The sequence below is a fragment of the Pelodiscus sinensis genome, chromosome 1 (genome assembly GCF_052426305.1).
Source record: "Pelodiscus sinensis isolate ZL-2025 chromosome 1, ASM5242630v1, whole genome shotgun sequence".
In the NCBI taxonomy this organism is placed as follows: domain Eukaryota; kingdom Metazoa; phylum Chordata; order Testudines; family Trionychidae; genus Pelodiscus; species Pelodiscus sinensis.
The window spans coordinates 271,876,514-271,896,959 of record NC_143052.1 but is presented as its reverse complement, the minus strand read 5'-3'; the positions used below and the strand labels follow the sequence as shown (position 1 = coordinate 271,896,959).

Sequence of the window (20,446 nt, the reverse complement as noted above, 5' to 3'; positions counted from 1 at the left end):
CCCTGGCCCACGGGTTATTCTGTTAGCATCCCTTGTTAGCCCCGCCCCCAGGCTCAGCAGAGAAGTAAGGGTTGCAATACTTCATGCCAGATACATTTGGCTTGCAACCACCTGCACAACCTGCTTTTGGATTGGAACCCCCCCAGTTACAATACTGTGAAATCTGGAAGCATAAAATTAAAGATTTTTAAAATCCTATGATTGTGAAAATCACCAACATGGACTGTGAATTTTGTAGGGTCCTATGTATAATTAAATACTAATAAGGGCACGGGCTTGACATTGGGTCTTTTACATCTTAGGTGAGTGCTCTGACCATTGGACTGTAGCTTCACTCTCACTCCATCTCTGGCCTAATGACTACTCAAATGTCATTGGCAGCGGGGCACACAATGGCACAGCCAAAAATCAGGAGATCTGAGGACTGCTAAGATATATGAGGGACAAATTGGGCTATTATCCTTTGAACCAAATACTCTGTAGCTGAGAACAAGGAGAGTCATTTGGAGTCACCTAATTCATCAGAGCAACAAAATGCGTACAAGAACTATTCAATCCACTTGTCCTAGACAACCATTCATAAAGATGAACAAAGTCATTACTGAAGTGCAGACCATAAAATAACACAGGGGAAAAATTCATTGTGCAAAACAACCTGAAGGGATGCGAGCATTCTACAAGAGCCTATAGGGAAAATGGTTGGTACATGTGCAGAAAGTACAAAGTTCAGGCTCTGTGTCCAGTGATTAACTAGCATCTGATCTGAAAGAAACACGATGCTGAAAAGTAACCATCTCACCCTAACCTGTGCTGTCCCAGTCCTTGCTCAACACTGAGAGGGAAACTGCCCTAACAATCATTAGTGCGGGGAGAAGGCTTCACTTCTCTATGTCTTCTTTTCTGCAACAGTTCATAGGTTCAAGAAAACTTGAATTTTTCCAGCACTGAGAGTGGGTAGAAGGAGGCACCTTTGTATAAACAAAGGATCAGCTGGATCTGTATATATAAAGGATCGCCAGGACTTTCATACCGTTGCCTTTCGGTTTCAAGGGAAACATACATATTTTGTACTGTGTACTGCCAGGCAAGAGGGAGAAAAACAATTCAGACTCCTCATTACTTTTATTGTTAAAAACCTAGAAAATGATCGTCTTCGAGTTGCTGCAGGCAGGAGAGTATACAGCTAGGTGGCAAAAGAGGACAATTGGCTCCCCACGGAAGAGCACTTGCATGTCTTCTGTCACTTTCTCTAACAGGTGGTAGCTCTCTGGGGGAGACTATTCAGCTGTTTGCAGCAGTCTTAGCAATTAATCAACATTTTTATAGGGTAGTAGTTCAGGAGGAGACAAAAATAGTTAACGCATCAGATTACTCCATCATATAATACTTTATGTTAAAGCTATAGCCAGTGAGGACTGATATTTTTCTATGCTTTTTCTTCCTAGAAGCAAATTATTGACCTGCTGATGAAACACCACTAATTTCATAGGACGCTAGTTTATTCAATAGTCTCAATTAGAAATCTTGTCACTTTATATTTAAACCCACTGTTACACAGAACCAATCTCCTCCCATTGAAACTGATGGAAAAGCCCATGTTGATTTAAATAGGAGTGGGAGGAGGCCTTTGTATGTAGTGAGAAGCTGGAAGTAAATTATGCCACCTACTGACCCCTCAGCATTCTATTGTGGTTTTTCTTTCTAATTGAAATAACAGAATACAGATGTTTACCTACCTAAAATAATGTGACTGTGAGACTGCTGCCTGTGAATCTCCTAGATGGAATGTTTTATGGCATTCTTCTCCTACGCTGCATAATGGCAGTAATACAAGTCTTCTGCACCTTAGACATTTATTAAATGCTTTGGTGACTGAAGGAAACTGAGCTAGGTGTTCTTGTGCAACTTTATTTAAAAAAATTCAATATTTGTAAGTAATCTGAGCTCATAAGAAGAAATTTTGACAGGTTATTTCAGACAGCATTGAATGTTTGCAGGGAAATTACTTTACTTGAGTTGCCTAAAGTTTTATAGCTATTCCACAAAGGCTTTTAATGCGGTGGGAAAGCTGACTTTTCAAACATCTTTCTTTTTAAAAAAATCTAATAAAACAGCTTAAAATATGACCATCATTTGTGCATTGAAAGAAGAGTAGTGAAATGCTTCCATACCTCATGAAAGCCAAGCTAGGAATTATTAGGAAAGGAATAGAAAATAAGACCCAGAATATCTTAGTGCCCCTGTATAAAACTATGGTACGCCCAGATCTTGAATATTGTGTACAGATGTGGTCTCCTCACCTCAAAAAAGATATTTTGGCCTTGGAAACGGTTCAGAAAAGGGCAACTAAATTGATTAGGGGTTTGGAACGGGTCCCATATGAGGAGAAGTTAAAGCGACTGGGACTTTTCAGTTTAGAAAAGAGGAGACTGAGGGGGGATATGATAGAAGTCTATAAAATCATGAGTGGTGTGGAGAGGGCCGATAAAGAAAAGTTATTTATTAGTTCCCCAAATAGAAGAACTAGAGGATACCAAATGAAATTAATGGGGAGCAGTTTTAAAACTAATAAAAGAAAGTTCTTCTTCACACAGCGTGTAGTCAACCTGTGGAACTCCTTGCCAGAGGAGGCTGTGAAGGCTAGGACTATAACAGAGTTTAAAGAGAAGCTAGATAATTTCATGGAGGTTAGGTCCATAAAAGGCTATTAGCCAGGGGATAAAATGGTGTCCTTGGCCTCTGTTTGTCAGAGGCTGGAGAGAGATGGCAGGAGACAAATCGCTTGATCATTGTCTTCGGTGCACCCTCTCTGGGGCACCTGGTGCTGGCCACTGTTGGCAGACAGGATACTGGGCTAGAAGGACCTTTGGTCTGACCCAGTACAGCCGTTCTTATGTTCTTATGATATGTTAAAAATGTAAGATGTATTTAAAAAAAAGATTCACTTTTATACATGACCATTAACCAATAATGAGAAATGACAAAGAAACCTCTAAAGAATTCATGGGGAAGGAACAGGGAGAAGTCAGAGATACAGATATATTCAACTGATCGTTCATAGTCAAAGACATTTCCTGGTGTTATGCCACCAAGTGCACTACCTTGAGTCATTACTCTAAAAAATACTTCTCAGGAAATGCACCTTGTGTTGGATTCCTCTTTCCCTTTCAAGGGAAATTTTCACCTTCTCTATGCATATTTATTTCTTCCATGAATGGAATACCTATTAGGGACAATCTCTCATTTATGCAGACTAACTGTAGCGTCCTACACTTAACTAGAGACAAGCAACCCCCAAAGTTGCTCTTGTGAACATTTTTTGAAAGAAAGTTTTTGATTCTCTTCAGCACAACTGGTCCCATCAATGAAAGTGAATCCCAGAGACACTGATGAGAGCAGGAAAAAAGTGTTGGAGAGAAAAGAAGAAGCCACAAAGAGAGATGAAGGCACGAATACTGGGCAATTCTTCTCTTTACTGCATAATTGTCAATCAAAACTCAGGAAGGGGGCCCAGAGGTGTTTCCTGCAGATTACTCAATGCAATTAAAGAGGGCAGAATCTACTTGTTAATTTTTCAGTCTTTCACATTGTGTAGTATAGTTGTAACCTCCTTGTTACTACCTTTGAAGAGGGAATTTTTGGCTCTGGACCATGTATAGAGGTTTGTGACTATAAATATATATGTTTAACATTAGCAGCGGTGGAAGCATCTGGTTTGGCTCTGTTGGAAAACCATTTATTACCAACCAGTTAACTGACTGTTCCAAACACAACACATGTAATAGACATTTCACCATGTGTTATACATTAGAAAAGAGAAAAGGCCCTTTTGATCGCATGCAGTACAGTAATCAACAGCCAGAAACTGAGCCCTGAGATTTAACTGCCTTTAGGAATGCTTGCATATAAGATTACACACTTATTTTGTAAAGAAACAGTCTGCTTTGAGCTTTAGCCTCCCCTTCCCACAACCATTACATCCTTCATGTGCTTAGCTCTAAAGCCATTTATGCTGATATTGCCTTCTGGCAGTGATCAGTAAACCCCTCATAATTAAAGACTGCCATTTCAGCATAGATCAAATTGAACACTTTCTGTTAATTTTTTGAAGTTACATCTAGATAATTTGAATTTCTTTGAAAAGGAGCATAATTAGGAGCACCAGATTGTAATGCTTATTTGCCAAAAATAATTGTGCTGTCAGAATGTCTGATTTCATAGATATTTTTTAAGACCCAGAGGGAGCATAATTATTCTCTAGTCTGACTTCCTGTATAGCACAGGTCATAGGACTTCACCCAGAAATTGCTTCAGTGTATGAAATTATTGTTCCTTATTATCAGTGAATGCTACTGACTCCAATAGCTTGTAGTTGCACTGGACCATATATTTTAGAGACTTTCAATCTTGATTTAAGGACTTCAAAGAGTGATGAATTTAACACAGATCTTGGTAAGCTGTTCCAATGATTAATTACCCTCACTGTTAAGACCTCTTAGCTTATTTCTACTGTGAATTTTCTAATTTCAACTTTCAGCTATTTCTCACATCCTAATTGTCAGAAGGTCAGCCATACCCTAAGCGTATGATTGAACCAGTTTGGACAAAATAAAAGCTACCAGTATCTTTAACTTTACATGTTCCTCAAAATGATCCTGAGATCTCTAAGATTTGTTGAATCATAGATATTTTTACAAAGTTAGCTTGTTTTTTATTTTGATTAATTTCATGGTTCTGAACTCTGGGCTTCTTGGTATAAAGAATTTCCAGTCCAGTTGAAATAATGGAAAAAGTTCAGAAACTCCATAGCAGGATCATAGATAAACATCTAGGGTGCGTCTAGACTGGCAAGATTTTGTGCAAAAGCAGCCACTTTTGTGCAAAAACTTGACAGCTGTCTACACTGGCTGCTTGAATTTGTGCAAGAGCACTGACTTTGTAATGTACAAAATCAGTGCTTCTTGCGCAAATACTTTCCCGCTCCCGCTCAGGGATAAGCCCTCTTGTGCAAGAATACTTGCGCAAGAGGGCCAGTGTAGACAGGCACCTTAATTTTTTGTGCAAGGAAGCCCGATGGCTAAAATGGCCATCGGAGCTTTCTTGCACAAAAGCGCGTCTAGATCGGCACAGATGCTTTTGCGCAAAAGCACTTTTTGCGCAAAAGCATCCTTACCAATCTAGATGCTCTTTTGTGGAAATACTTTTAACGGAAAAAAATTTCCGTTACAAGTATTTCTGCAAAATCATGCCAGTCTAGACGTAGCCCTAGAGATTTTGAACCAAACTTTGCCTTTGCAGATTCACTCATCAATGCTTCTTCCTATTTTGCCACAAATTCTGATCAGCAAAGATGACAGCATGTTGAATGTGGATGAGGTCACAAATGTCATCTGCCCTTCACATATTTAAGCACATTGTTACTTTTTAATCTATTTTCAACAGATATTTGTTGCAAGTCACCTTAAACAAACAAAAATATTAACATACAGATTTTTAATTTTTACATCTTTCTTTGGTTTGATAAGTCATTCTGATGTACATTCATGGATATCTAATCTCATCAAAATGCTTTAAAAAACCTCAATGAATCTTCGGAATTAAATTTCCCCTGCACTGTCCAAGATTGGAAAGCATATTTTATGTGCACACCATATAAGCATGTTCTTTCTTCCAGCTTACCTGCAGGAGACTCTTTTCCAAAATCATTCCTAGGATTGGTCCAGGCTTGCCTGACTAGTCACCCATGCATCCTAAAACACAGCAACCCTTGCACCAGAAAATGCTTAATAGAAGGCATCAAGGTGTGGTAAGGTCAGTTCCAGAATTTCTGTGGAGGCCAATTGCACTTGGGAAACATGAATGAATGACTTCAGCAGTTTAAAGCCCTGTGTTTTGTCAATTCTAACTCTTTTCTGGGAAGTGGGGCTTGGGGGTCTTCTTGATAGTCAACAATGCACCCATACTGAATTGGAGAGAAGTTGCTAGAACTTTGTTGCCTCAAATGCACTGATCTTCAGAGTCTGCCTTCTACTTGGTGTGAATTTTGACTTTAATGACCCAGAATTCTGCTCCTAGGTTCCCCAGTGTAATACCTTTGATTGTTGTGCAGTTACTCAGCATTTACATTAGTGTAACTGAGAGCAGAATTTGGCCTAAGCTGGTTATGGATGGTGCACTTCCAAACATAATCCAGTACCACAATGAAGAATGATCTGAACACCTTTGACACATCTTGATCTTTTTTTGGAGGAGTAGATAGTTACTACTCACACACAAATGTCTCAAACAAATGGCAATACCCTCTACAGTGCCATACATCAAGAAAAAAAACCAAATTAGTGAATCAAATATTTGTATTAAAAAAATTGGCCCTAGCAAGCAACCTACAGCATTATGATAGTATCATCTAACGATACGGCCAAGAATGACCTTGAGCGAGTTACTGTGGATTATGTAGCGCTGGGAAGAAGGATCCAAGAACTCGGAGCACAAGTGGTGTTCTTGTCCATCCTCCTTGTTGAAGGGAAAGGACTGGGCAGGGATCGTCGAATTGAAGACGTAAATGCGTGATTGTGCAGGTGGTGTCGCAGAGAGGGCTTTGCTTTCTTCGACCATGGGACTCTGTTCTGGGCACAAGGATTGTTAGGAAGAGATGGGATCCACCTAACGAAGAGAGGAAGGAGCATCTTCGCGGGCAGGCTTGCAAACCTAGTGAGGAGGGCTTTAAACTAGATTCGTCGGAGGACGGTGACCAAAACCCTGAGGGGAGTGGGACAGATACGGGGAAGAAATGCAGAGAGGAACGAGCAAGAAAGGAGGACCCCTGATTCAAATGGAGAATATAGGGCGATCAACTGGTTATCTGAGGTGTTTGTACACTAATGCGAGAAGCCTGGGAAACAAACAGGAAGAACTGGAGGCCCTGGCCCAGTCCAAGAAATATGATTTAATTGGGATAACAGAGACTTGCTGGGATGACTCGCACGACTGGAGTGCTGTCATGGAAGGGTATAGACTGTTCAGGAAGAACAGGCAGGGGAGAAAAGGAGGAGGAGTTGCACTATATGTAAGAGCACTATGATTGCTCTGAACTCCAGTATAAAGAGGGAGAAAAACCTGTTGAGAGTCTATGGGTTAAGTTTAAAGGAGCAAACAACAGCAGTGAGGTTGGTGTCTGCTACAGGCCACCAAATCAGGTGGATGAGGTAGATAAGGATTTCTTCAGATAACTGAGAGAAGCTTCCAGATCGCAGGCCCCTGGTTCTTGTGGGGGACTTTAATCACCCTGACATCTGTTGGGAAACCAATACAGCAGTACACAGGCAATCCAGGAAGTTTTTGGAGAATGTTGGGGATAACTTCTTGGCACAAGTGCTGAAGGATCTGACCAGGGGCAGCTTGACCTTCTGCTCACAAACAGGGAGGAACTAATAGGGGAAGTGGAGGTGGGTGACAACCTGGGAAGCAGTGATCATGAGATAGATTTTAGGATCCTGACCAAAGGAAGAAAAGAGAGTAGTAAAATACACACCTTGGACTTCAAAAAAGCAGATTTTGACTCCCTCAGAGACCAGATGGGCAGAATCCCCTGGGATGCTAACATGAAGGGGAAAGGAGTCCAGGACAGCTGGCAGTATTTTTAAGAAGCCTTATTGAAGGCACAGAAAGAAATCATCCCAACGCGTAGCAAGAAAGGCAAACATGGTTGGAGACCGGACTGGCTTACAGGGGAAATCCTTGGTGAACTTAAGCACAAAAAGGAAGCTTACAAAAAGTGAAAACTTTGACAAATGACCAGGGAGGGGTTTAAATGTATAGCTCGAGAATGCCAGGGGGCTATCAGGAAGGCGAAAGCGCAAATGGAATTGCGACTGGCTAAGGATGTGAAGGATAACAAGAAAGGTTTCTACAGGCATGTTAACAAGAAGAAGGTGATAAGAGAGGGTATGCGTCCCCTATCGGATAATGGAGGTAACCTAGTGACAGATGATGTGGGGAAAGCTGAAGTACTCAATGCTTTCTTTGCCTCTGTATTCATGGACAAGGTGGGCTCCCGGACTAATGCGCTAAGTGACACAAGATGGGATGAAGATGGACAGCCCTTGGTGGGTAAAGAAGAGGTTAGGAACTTAGAAAAGCTAAATGTACACAAATCCATAGGTCCGGACTTAATGCATCCGAGGGTACTGAGGGAGTTGGCAAATGTCATTGAGGAGAATTTGGCCATTATCTTTGAAAAGTCATGGAGATTGGGAGAAATCCCGGATGATTGGAAAAAGGCAAATGTAGTGCCCATCTTCAAAAAAAGAAAGAAAGACGATCCAGGGAACTACAGTCTTACCTCGGTTCCTAGAAAAATCATGGAAGGGATCCTTAAGGAATCCATTTTGAGGCACTTGAAAGAGAGGAAAGTGATTAGAAAAAGTCAGCATGGATTCACAAAGGGAAAGTCATGCCTGACCAATCTGATTAGCTTCTATGATAAGGTAACTGGCTCTGTGGATGAGGGAAAGTCAGTGGATGTGATCTACCTTGACTTTAGCAAGGCTTTTGATATGGTCTCCCATAATATTCTTGCCAGCAAGTTAAGGGAATGTGGATTGGATAAATGGACGGTAAGATGGATAGAAAGATGGCTAGAAGGCCGGGCCCAGCGGGTAGTGATCAACGGCTCAATGTTAGGATGGCGGTTTCTAGCGGAGTGCCCCCAAGGTTCAGTTCTACGACCAGTTTTGTTCAATATTTTTATTAATTACCTGGATGAGGGGATGGATTGCACCCTCAGCAAGTTTGCAGATGACACTAAGCTAGGGGGAGAGGTAGATATGCTTGAGGGCAGATATAGGGTCCAGAGTGACTTAGACAAATTGGAGGATTGGCCACAAGAAATCTGATGAGGTTCAACAAGGACAAGTGCAGAGTCCTGCACTTGGGACAGAAGAATCCCAAGCATTGTTACAAGCTGTGGACCAACCACTTAAGTAGTAGTTCTGCAGAAAAGGACCTAGGGGTTACAGTGGATGAGAAGCTGGATATGAGTCAACAGTGCGCCCTTGTAGCCAAGAAGGCTAAAGGCATATTAGGGTGCATTACGAGGGGCACTGCCAGCAGATCCAGAGATGTCATTATTCCCGTTTATTCAGCTCTGGTGAGGCCACATCTGGAGTATTGTGTCCAGTTCTGGGCCCCCCACTACAAAAAGGATGTGGACGCATTGGAGAGGGTCCAGCAGAGGGCAACCAAAATGATTAGGGGGCTGGAGCATATGACTTATGAGGAGAGGCTGAGGGAGTTGGGTCTGTTTAGTCTGCAGAAGCAAAGAGTGAGGGGGGATTTGATAGCAGCCTTCAACTTCCTGAAGGGAGCTTCCAAAGAGGACGGAGAGAGGCTGTTCTCAGTAGCAACAGATGGTAGAACAAGGAGCAATGGTCTCAAGTTGTGGTGGGAGAGGTCCAGGTTGGATATTAGGAAAAACTATTTCACTAGGAGGGTGGTGAAGCACTGGAATGGGTTACCTAGGGAAGTAGTGGAGTCTCCATCCCTAGAGGTGTTTAAGTCTCGGCTTGACAAAGCCCTGGCGGGGTTGTTTTAGTTGGGATTAGTCCTGCCTAGAGCAGGGGGCTGGACTTGATGACCTTCTGAGGTCTCTTCCAGCTCTATGATTCTATGATCTTAGTAAGAAACAAAGACTGAGACAATGCATGGAAGTCTCCACTCACATTGTCTGCTTTTGTGACTAAAGAGAGCTCTTCCCTCTCTGGGACTGTTAATCCTACATATTCTGTGGGCACTAAATCACTTTGAAAATCCATTTTGTACGCAGAACCAACCTCTGGATTCTCTTCTGTCATCCATGCCCTGGATTTCTTCTGCCATTAAATAGGTTTGATTCTGAATTCAGTGTTTTGCATTTATAGCAATGAGTCACTTCAGACTGATGTACTGACAAGAAACAATTTTCTATAAGGACCCCAAAATCAATTTACTCCCTACATTTAGGGATGATATTTCTTTTTTGCCTGAAAGAAAGAAAGATGCAGAGGAAAAGCTATTTTACTGGTAGTTTTCTTACTAGAAGAATTGTACAATTGTAAATAAATATGGAATTCAATTGAGACTATAACAGCAGCTAAATCAATTTCCAAACTCCAGCTGTACTCTGGAAATGAGATTTAGTTTAATTTCTTGTTCTAAGGGAAATAATTGCTCATGACCTTATTGTAACCCATTCATAGCTCCCATGAGAAATCAAGTAAAATCTCATGACAGGTGTGAAATTACCTCAGAGTAACTATAGTTAAATAATAGAATTTTAAGGTACCCTGAATCATGGCTCCTAACATGTCAGAGAAGTTGTTAGTAATGGGGACCTGTCACAAGGCACCTCTCTTGTTACCTGGTGAACCTCACTGCCTAAGCAGTCCAGATGATTTCACAAGCCCAAACCAAGCTGTTTATATTTCACCAAAGCGTGCATTTATTTCCCTCTCACATACTACTGTAAAACTTGGACAATATGGGCTTACAGCATGGTAGGCTTCTTTTGCTGCCCAGGTTCAGTCTCAGAGTTTTTCTTGATAGGGCCTTTGGTTCCTGCCTCCACCTCTTATATTCCCCCTAATTACCCCATTAACCCAGTGATTGTCACCTGGTGCTCCCAATCCTCCACCAGAATGTAGATAATTGCCCTCAGCTGAGGCCATAACTTATAACATAGAATCATAGATGGGTAGAATTGGAAGGGGCCTCAAGAAGACTTCTATTCCAGACCAGTACATTCAAGGCTGGACTATGTAATAAATTTGATGTCCGTGTATCACTTTTAGTACCATTAGCAGGAAGAGCCCAGAGGAAAGTGGCATGTGGATTTCAAAATGAGGAAAACAGGAGTCATTTTGAGGTTGTAAATAGAAAATCTTAGAAACTCCTCTTGTTTTGGCATTCACATATCTGAGAAGCCCCTCAGTATTTCCATAAGGCCAGGACACATCCTTCAATGCAGTAGCCAGGAGCTCTGGTTCTTGCAACCTCACCTGCTTGTTCCTAAGGAGAACAAAGCCTCATTATTGCTTAGACACTCAGCACAGGTAGCATTGCAATGGGCTTGATACACATTAGTGGTAAATTGAATATGGAATCTCGGATTGAACAATAAAGAAGATATGGCCATTTAATGAGCCAGCGGTGGTAATTACACACACAAATTATGTGAATACTTGATTTTTAAAAATAAGCATATACAAGACCTTAATGTATAAAGGAAATATCAGTGTAATCAAATATCTGTTGTGAATCCTGTACCTGGCCTGATATTTTACAAGTACTTCTGTGGTTGTGATGTATTTAGTGCTTTTCACCTCCATTGTGCTTACAGCAATGTAACCCTTAAGCCATGTGAATCCAGTAGCAGCCAGGGCTGGGTCCAAAATCTAGAGGTTCCTATCCATCGATTTAACACAGAACCAACTTGAATCCCCGTCCCGTAACTAGGGAAATTCACATGTCATCTTTGGCATCGCAATGCTTCCCCTCTCAGAAGCACAAAGCCTGAGTGTAGAAAAGAAACTTTTAATAAAAGGGAGGGAAGTAACTCAGCATTAATTTGGGGAAAAGTTCATAAACATAAACCACTAGTAAAAGACACACTCCTCAACTAGGTTGGACAGCATCCTTTTCACCTTAGGTTCTTAAGTCCAGTTACAAAAAAAATCCCTTTCCTGTGCCTGACTCTCCTCTGCACCCACTTACAGCTGCTGCCCTGGGTCAATGCAGACCCATAGTTCAGAGTAGTATCTGCAGAGTTCACCTCCAGCCATGAGTGAAGGTAGGGTGGTAAAGAGCCACCTTACTTATTCTGCTGCTTGGGCAATTGTTCGCCTGTCTTTGCCAGTCTCCCTACTGTCTTCTCTTGCCAGACACCTGCTCACTGCTCTTGCCAAACCTCTCCACCAACTGCCCTCCTAGACACTATCACACCTCTTTGCTGTTGCCCTTCTAGCCGCTGTTTGCCTCTGTCATCTTCTGCTGCCACCTTCCTCTCTGCTGTGACACTTTCACATCACTCTCTTTGCAGCTTTTCCTAACTTAGAATGCCAATTTGTTTGACAGCAAAGTAAAGCCTAATAATTTCTATGCCATGTTAGGACCATTATTTCTGTAGCGACTCTGGGATAATTTCTCACCTGTCAAGAGATTTTGATTTCTCATGAGATCTTTCAATGAGTTTAAATAAGGTCATGTGCAAATGTTTCCCTTAGAAATCACCACAGTACCTGAGCAGCTCTCAATTTTTGTTACCCCTATATATCACTGATGAGCTGAGTCACCAAGGGTGCAGCTACACCGCATCCATAGGTCAAAATAAGATATGCCATTTGAACTACACAAATGGCGTATCTTATATCAATCTAATTTTGAAATAGCTTATTTCGAATTTTCAAATAAATTGCTATTCTGTAATGTCCCTTACCCCTCATGGAATGAAGGTTACAGGGATATTGGAATAGCAAGCCGGTTATTTTGAAATCTATTTTGAAATAATGGGCTGGTTCAAAAGACACAGAATAGCTATTTTGGGATACCTTCGGTATCTGAAATAGCACTGCAGTGTAGACGTATCCCAGGGAAATAGCCAAAGGGGGCACAGGAACCCATAGCAAAACAGGAAAGTGAACTCTGGTCTTCCAAATCATAGCTTAATATACTAACAACTTGACCATCATTGTTTATTCTTATTGACTGGTTATCATATATGTATCTAAATGGTCAGTAGTACATGCAAGTTGTGTACTCAGCTCTGTGCTCCTATATATTAAAGCAAACAGAAGCTGCAACTGTTCAGTGCCTTTGAAAAATCATGCCATTCCTATTGAAATTCTGGATCCAGGATAATCTTAAAGCAAATGCTTAACTTGACCCTTGAGTAATGCTATTGCTTATCAACAAAGCATGTAGGTATGTTCTTAAAGTCAAAGGGACTCGAATGTATGTCTAAAATAAACATGTACATACATTTTTGCTAAACAGAGATGGGATTTTTTAGGTGCTGAAAGTAAAATAAGTGTCTGAATACTTTGCTATGCAGAATATTGCTTTAGGAGAATAAAGTTATCCATCAAGTGTGAAAATATTGGTCATTAGTTCTATAGGGAACTTTTATTTGGTAATGAATAGAATTAACTGAAAGATTAAAGAGGAGATATAAAGGGAAGGTGATACAGAATTATAAGCAGAAAGATTGAAACATTTGTAGCATTATTTAAATAACATTACTGAATTACATTTTTATATCTATCCATAGCAGAGAACAATCATAGAAACTGTATTGTGCATATGTTTAAATCTGCATCAGTCTAAACAAGACTGTGTCACTAAACTATTTATTTTACCTGATTTCTCCAGATGAATGTTTTCATTTATGCATTCATCATTACTGAAAATATAAACTCCAAGTAAGTAATTTGTGGGTTTTTTCTTAATCTACATTGAAATGTAATACAATACACAAAGCACTAATCAGAGGTTTTCATGGAAATATTTATTTTTAAAAATGATATGGTTTTACCTTATTGTAGTGAAAAGCAAAAATTAATGAACTATGATTAATGAGTATGACAAATTAACTGTAGTCGTTTGGAAATATTAAAACAATGAACAGAATTCATAGAGACATAATTGGTGTAAAACTGCCACCCATCTTTATTGTATTTGCAGGGATCTAAAAACAGGAAGAATTAGTAAAAAAGGATAATTATTATGATGTGTTGCAGTGGAATAAAAATATTGTTTTGGCAGCTGTCAGCAGATGATGCTACTACACATTTTCTTTCTCTCTTTATCTTTCTTTTCTCTCTCTCTCTCTCTCTCTCTCTCTCTCTTTTCTTATTTTTTAAATGTGCAAACATGTTCAATCTTGGGAAAATGTGTTGTTGATTACTCTTGCCTGATGCAAGGTTCTGGTAGGAGCAGTGGCTCTTGGATAGGCTTACCAGATGCTTTCACCTAAAATCACGAACATGGCAAAAAATAAAATAAAAAAATAAAAAAAAATTGGGAGACCAAACTTAAGGAAAAAACAAAAACAAAAAAAAGCCCCAGGAGACCAAACTTGATTGAGGGAAACAAACAAACAAACAAAAAAGCTCTGCGCCTTTAAGACTCCCTTCATTCTTTTCTTCCTCATTCCAGATGCAGCAGGGGAATATTTTCCCTGTTGGCCTTCCATCCAAGAGAAATAGAAAATACTGGACATTTTACATGTCCGGAATTTTCTGGGTTTTTTTTTTTTACGGGACAGGGGCCAGAAAAAATGGACTGTCTGGGCAAAAACCAGACACCTGGCAGCCCTACTCTTGGACAAGGAAATATGCAAGCATCAGGAGAGTTTTTGCGGTGCCTTGCTCTATGATTAGTCAGTTTCTGAAGGAGAGCTTTTTCTCTGGGAACAAAGTGTTGGTGTTGGGTTGTGATTCCTGACAGAGGGGATTGCCTGCATGCTATTATGATCATCTCCATTCTTGGATGAGTGTACATTTTACAATATACCCAGACTTTGCATCACTGATCTCTCCACCACTGAGAGAGTGATCTGCGTGGACCTTGAATTCTGCTACAGCTCAGTAAGGGGCAGTGATGGTGTCAGAATGGGGTCACCCATGTTAGAAGAAATGGCAACAACATATTAGGCAAGTTATTCCAGTGGAAAACATGTTAAAGGGGGTCCACAATCAAAACAATTCCCACTGACATCAATGAACCAGCCCTAAAACTTGTAGAGGATTATATGTTTTCTAGGATAAGTTCCCAATTTATATGAAAAATATTTTAATATTCCTAAGCTATATAACTTTCTTAGCTAGTTTAATAAAATATGTCCCTTGCATTCTGATCTTCTGTGATATTTCAGAAAGGATATGCTGTGTAAAAAGTATATTTAATATGTTGTACCATCTACAAGCTCCTTCAGGAAATATTGCATTAAACTGTTAACAGAGCTGCAAATTCTATTTATGTGATGCTCATAAAAAAAAAATTCCACCCCAGCACATACATATCTCTACATCCTACATAAATAATCACATTTATTGAGCAGCTAGTTCTCAAATTGGAGAGGAAAATGAGGGTTTGGATGGACTGTGATGTGTAGGAACAGATTAGGTAGGCAATCACTCATTAGTGACAGATGCAAAGCTAGCTATATGATTGTCCCAAAAATTATGAGCATTGAGCCAAAGAGGTAATGTCTAATGGATAGTATGGTCAGTTTTTGAATGCATTCTGAAGCAGACTATTGCACTGAAATATATTTTTAAAGATGACTAATTAAAAAACTGCTTTAATATTTTATAAAGATATAAAATGAGGCAAGTCAAGCCAAGAGTAATTAGAAATCTTATCAATAGTGATCCAGTAGCCTATATCCTTAGTAGCACTAGGGAACAGAGTGAAGAATCTACATGAGCTCCTTCCCCATTAATCTATGCAGGGCCTGGACTTGATCCCAGAAGCCCTCGATTTCAGGAGTATAAGGTTACAATGCCTCCTCATATTCAGGTGGTGATGTCAGCAGTTCTGGACTGGGTAGTTACATCAGAGCAAATGAGATAAAAATCAGGCTGTCAGTGATGGCCATGGGAAAGAGCGGTATGGGCCTTTGTGACCTTCATAACCTTCACCCAGCATGACATCTGAGCATATGCTCAATGACTGGCCAAAGAACAGTTTTCCATCTTGTATCAGACATCTACAAGATCTGCCCCTTCCCTCTAACCGGAAGCGGTGAAAGTAGGAAAGAACATATGTCCAGTGACAAGAAGCTTATGCAGAAGGAGAAGTCCTGTCAAGTGTGGAAATTTGGAGGGGCGGGGGAATAGTGTATATTTAAAACAACCTCCCACCCCCAAAAAAGGAACTAAGTAAGTAAGTAAGAAAGAGGACGTTGGGCTCAGTAAGGAAGAGGAAAGAAAAAAAATGAACCATGATTATAATATAAAATTAGACTTGATACCAGGGTCACTTCTTCTAGGAAGCAAAAAGGGCAATGCCACGGAAGCAAAAAATCTATCCATGAGAGTTTTAGTTTGGTTGCCCATGCACATTTTCTCCTTTGTGGGCTAAGCTCCCCATCTAGATTTCATCTCCCATGATGTACTGTCTACCTTCACTAAGGGTACGTCTACACTGCAGAGCTATTTTGGGATACTGAAAGAATCCCCAAATAGCTATTCCACACCTATTGAAGCAGCCCGTTATTTCAAAATAGATTTACCAGGCAGCTTATTCCAACAACCTGGTAACCCTTGTACCACAAGGGTTAAGGGGAATTTTGGAATAGCAGATTATTTTGCAATTTGGCGCTGTGTAGATAGCTTATTTTGTAATTTGGTGCTATTTTGAAATACAGGCAGTCCCCGGGTTACATACAAGATAGGGACTGTAGGTTTGTTCTTAAGTTGAATTTGTATGTAAGTCGGAACTGGTACATATTGTAGGGGAAACTCTAGCCAAACATTTCTCCAGAGCTCAGTTTTATTCTCCCACACCTCACTTCCCTCAGTCCTTTATTCTCAAGCTGAGATGTCTGCTGAGAAAAGCCGCTCCACGTCTCCCTGGTCTGCTGGGGGGAGGGGCGCTAGCTTTGCATCTCCCTGGTCTGCCGGGGGGAAGCAGCTAGTGCGGGGTTGCCTCACCCCGTTTGTAAGTAGGGATCCGATGTAAGTCGGATCCATGTAACCCGGGGACTGCCTGTATACTCAAAATAAGCCACGCAATTTGCATAGCGCAAATTGTGTAGCTTATTTTGAGCTAAGGGTGAGGCGTAGACGCACCCTAAGAGCAAATTAATGAAATTTAATTTAGATTATTTCAGTCAATAAGATCTCATCTCAAATAAATTGTTTTATGATGTTTTGGTAAAGTTTGCTGATAGCTTTCACCTCCTTTTTCTCTACTTTGGGCAAGTATACGGTTACCATTATCATAGTATCTGAGAGCCTTACAGTCTTTAATTTTTGCATCCTCAGAACAGCCCTGTGAGGAAGAGAAGTGGTATTATCTGAACAGAAACACTGGGGCTATGTCTACACTGGCGGAAGACATAGAGCAAGAAAAACCCTCTTGCACAATGCCGCTGCGCTGATTATTTTCAGGAATAACGGCATTGCGCAAGAGGGTTTTTCTTGCGCAAGAAGGGGCAGTGTAGATGCTCCTTCTGGTGCAAGAGCCTCTTCTGCAAGAATGGCGGCTCATTAGGTATGCAAATGAGGCTCGCCGATATTCCACGCTTAGCCTTATTTGCATATTTCTGGCGCTACAACTCGCCAGTGTAGACATAGCTAGAGAGAATAATAGTACAATGTCTATGTAGTTATGTAATCTAGGTACCTAAGACCCATTGACTTTCCAAAGACAGGGCAAAGTCAACATGATTTAGGAGCCTAAGTCAAATAGGATAACAAATTCAAAAGTACCTATGTTGTTACCCCATATTTCAGAGCTGAGTGGCTGAAACTAGGAATGTGATTAACCCAACAGAAATCTTATTATATGAATTAAGCCACCATGAATGAATAAAATTGAACATCACATAGTATAGGGTTAATTTAAAAGTAGGATTTTAGTGGCAAGGTCAATACTAGCTGGCAGTTTTTGCTAATCAGAGCGGGAGGTGAGGAGAAAAAAGTAAATGATTGAGACTAAAAGAAAATAAGTGGACAGAAAACCTTGGATTTGGTGCCTTTGATATATAGAAGCATGTTATGATCAAGCTCGTTAGGAATATTTCTTGATAAGTAGTTTATTGAAAGTTAGGTAATGTGATGCTTTAGTAGGGGTTACTATGAAATTAGTTATAAAAGACTAGCTAATGCAGTGTATTTGGAAGCCTTTTGAGATGGTTTTCCTGTCTCCCTTTCTTTCAAATGGGCGAACAACTCGCTACTGCAAATTTGTGAATTACTCAATACCCATTCCAGATTTTAGGTAAATGTTTGGCATTTTCTACACCTACTGACTCTGTCTATGTATGCTTCAACCTAATAAACTGCAGTTTTAGACAGAACACTCTTACTTGCATTAGACAGAATTCCTGTGTTTCCTTTGATTTAGTCCTGACATCATCTGTAGTGAAACAGTTATATTATCACAGTTGTGGTTCTGAAAACCCTAGGCAACAAAGTGACTTACCCAAGGTCTCTGCAGGAAGTTTTTGGCAGAGCAAGGCTTTGAGTATGGGTCTCCTAAGTCCCAGGGCAGTTGTCTAATCATTAGACCATCTTTCATCTGTGTTAGTCCTGTGCAGTATGCTACAGATATACAATTTAAAAAAATGTATTAAAGCCAGAGTATGTTGCTAACAATATTTAGTATGCATAATTTTCCTCTAACTTCCTATGAAAGGGCCTGACCTAAAGCCCACTGAAGCCAATGGTATCCCCAGCTACAGTTCTCCTCTTACGTGTGTCTTCATAAATTGAGTCCGCAAGCTGGGCAGTGAGAAAAAAGCATTATTTTGTTTATTAGCAAAACATAGTTGATATGGAGTTACTGATAAATAATAAACACAGAACCCACATGGGGTATCATAAAGCAACCATATCCCATACTCAGTGATGACCCCAAACTGAAAAAAGTCTTTCTTCACTCCCACTTCTGGCCTTCAAACAACCCTCCAGCTTTTTTCTCCATGCTCATCAACAGAAGCAATCTCTCCCCAAACCAGGACATATCAACTCAGAGCAGCACCAGCCCCTGCCAGAACAACACATGCGAAACTACAACACTCAGCATCCCGTACCACGTGCCTTTTAAGATCCATGAGTGCTACATATACCTGCCATGATGTGTGTGCTTCATCTAGGGAATTAAATGTCTCAATAGCAATTATGTGAGTGAAACCAGAGAATCACTACACTCTCAAATGCCCTCACACAGGAAAGCAATAAAAGACAAAACAACTCAATCATCATTGTGTGGATAAGTTTTATAAAAGCAATCACACTATATCTGACCTATTAATCCTCATCCACAAAAGAAACCTACACAACACTTTCAAAAGATTATATTAAATTTATAACTTTGCTAGACACTGAAAATCTTGTCCTCAATAGAGATGCTGGATTTTCTGGCTTATTGCAATAACCCTCCATTGCTGCCTTCCCCATTATGACTTAGGGTACGTCTAGACTACATGCCTCTGGCGACAAAGGCATGTAGATTAGACTACCAGGCATAGGAAAATTAAGCGGCAATTTAAATAATCGCCGCTTCATTTAAATTAACATGGCTGCCGCGCTGAGCCGATCAGCTGTTTGTCGGCTCAGCGCGGTAGTCTGGACGCGCGGGGGTCGACATCAAAGGCATTTGTCGACCTCCCAGGTATGCCTCCTGGGATGAGGCATATGCCAGAGGCATGTAGTCTAGACGTACCCTATGATTGGAGAGTGTTTACAGATCGCTTCTCTTTAAATGATCCCTTGAAATATGTGTGTACTATTCATGCCAACCATTCTGTTCCACCTTGTATTTGGCTGTGATATTTTAAGTACCTAGACTCAAAGAAGAGCTCTGTGTAAGTTCAAAACCTTGTCTATCTCATCAACAGAAGATGGTCCAATAAAAATATTACATCAGTCACCTTGTCTCTCTAATAAACATGGAAAACCATTATGCCATTTTTGTTCCTTTTCATTGTGGAACTGCCTATTTTAAGCCTGACTAGCACAATCATACAGCTATTTGCTGTACTAAGAAATGTTGTAATTTCTATATACCACTGCATCCCATTCAGGAACATAGTGAGCCTGTGTTTCTTAAAATGTTGATTGCTTACAACTTCATTTGGCATGAATGTGAGCTGTAGGTACTCATCGTTTTTTAAAAACAAGCCCTGCAGCATGACATTTTGTTTCCCTTCAAGTTAATCATTTTAATGTTTATATTCATGGCCCTAGACTAGTATAAATTGATTTTTTTTAATCAGTTTTATCTTTTAAAGCAAAGAAAATGAGGAGGCCTATACTACACAGGAACATCAGCATAGGAGCCAGCAAACAGCTGAAGACAGGAGAGCTTGAGTTGGAGTGGGTAAGGAGAGATTGGGGAAGGGTGTGTGGTGTTTAGATAGGGGTGTGTGTGTGTGTGTGTGTGTGTGTGTGTGTGTGTGTGTGTGTGTGTAGTGGGTTTTTTCTCCTACTTGATAGGAAACTGGGGGAAAGGCTTTGACATCTAGTAACCAGAGGTGAAAATAACTGAAATTTCTTACAGGTACTGTTCTATAACAACCTGGGTCCTTGACAGCCCTTTAAATAGCTCCCTGCTGGCTTTTATTGTAGCTCAGCCAGTTCTTGACAAAGCTGTGTACCAGGGTGCATCCCCTTACTTTCACCTCTGGTAGTAACCCAAAGAATGGAAAAGGCAATCCAGATGACTGGTTGTGGAAGCTGTGGGA

At 40.5% G+C, this 20,446-nt stretch overlaps 1 long non-coding RNA gene across 1 annotated transcript; it reads right to left on the bottom strand.

Moving 5' to 3' along the window:
* Positions 1–276: 276 nt before the first annotated feature.
* On the bottom strand, positions 277–20,089 carry LOC142826466 (uncharacterized). The gene is made up of 3 exons (XR_012900608.2): positions 18,405–20,089; positions 18,184–18,302; positions 277–11,043 (listed from the first exon to the last, which is right to left on the bottom strand). It is a non-coding gene; the product is annotated as an uncharacterized LOC142826466 (long non-coding RNA).
* Between the last annotated feature and the right edge of the window lie 357 nt (positions 20,090–20,446).